Consider the following 528-nt stretch of genomic DNA (forward strand, 5'->3'; position numbering starts at 1 on the left):
GACTGTCTCCCTGGGGCCCCAGAGGTGACAGTGCTCAGAGAGCTGAAGTTGAGGGGCTTTCTCTCAGAACACCCTCAGAACAATCTCTGGGCCAGGGCAAAGGTGGGCTCTGGGCGCTGTGGGCTTGGCGTGTCCTGTCGTAGCACCAGGGCCTCAGACTGGGCCAACGAGGGGGGGGGGGTCTTCGCAGGCTCATGGGTCAGTTACTCACAGTAAGTGGTCAGGGAGCATGTGTGGAGCTCACGGGGCAGACCCCGCAGGCGGTCAGTGCTCAGTAAACACTGATGATCTCCGAGTGCTGTTGTGCTGGGTGGTAAGGGTGACTGTGAGTGCTTCGCAGGAGCTGACGTTCTCTCTGAGTACTGCTGCTAGTAGGGTGACTGTGACCTGGAATGCAGTCGGCGCTGCATAAATGAGTACTACTGAGTGGGGCCGTAGCGATTTCTCTGACAAGCACTGTCTAGTACAGTCGACACTCAATACATGTCACCTCTGGGTCCTGTTCCCCTGACCTCCACGTAGAAATGT

General features: G+C 57.6%; 1 protein-coding gene across 1 annotated transcript in view; it reads left to right on the forward strand.

Annotated features, from left to right (window-relative positions):
- The window catches only part of ADGRD1 (adhesion G protein-coupled receptor D1), a 98,386-nt gene that overhangs the window by 32,834 nt on the left and 65,024 nt on the right, over window positions 1-528 (forward strand). The gene's annotated exons all lie outside the window — the stretch shown is intronic.

This window comes from Orycteropus afer, unplaced genomic scaffold, assembly GCF_000298275.1.
Source record: "Orycteropus afer afer isolate SDZICR_OR568_19922 unplaced genomic scaffold, OryAfe1.0 scaffold00489, whole genome shotgun sequence".
In the NCBI taxonomy this organism is placed as follows: Eukaryota; Metazoa; Chordata; class Mammalia; order Tubulidentata; family Orycteropodidae; genus Orycteropus; species Orycteropus afer.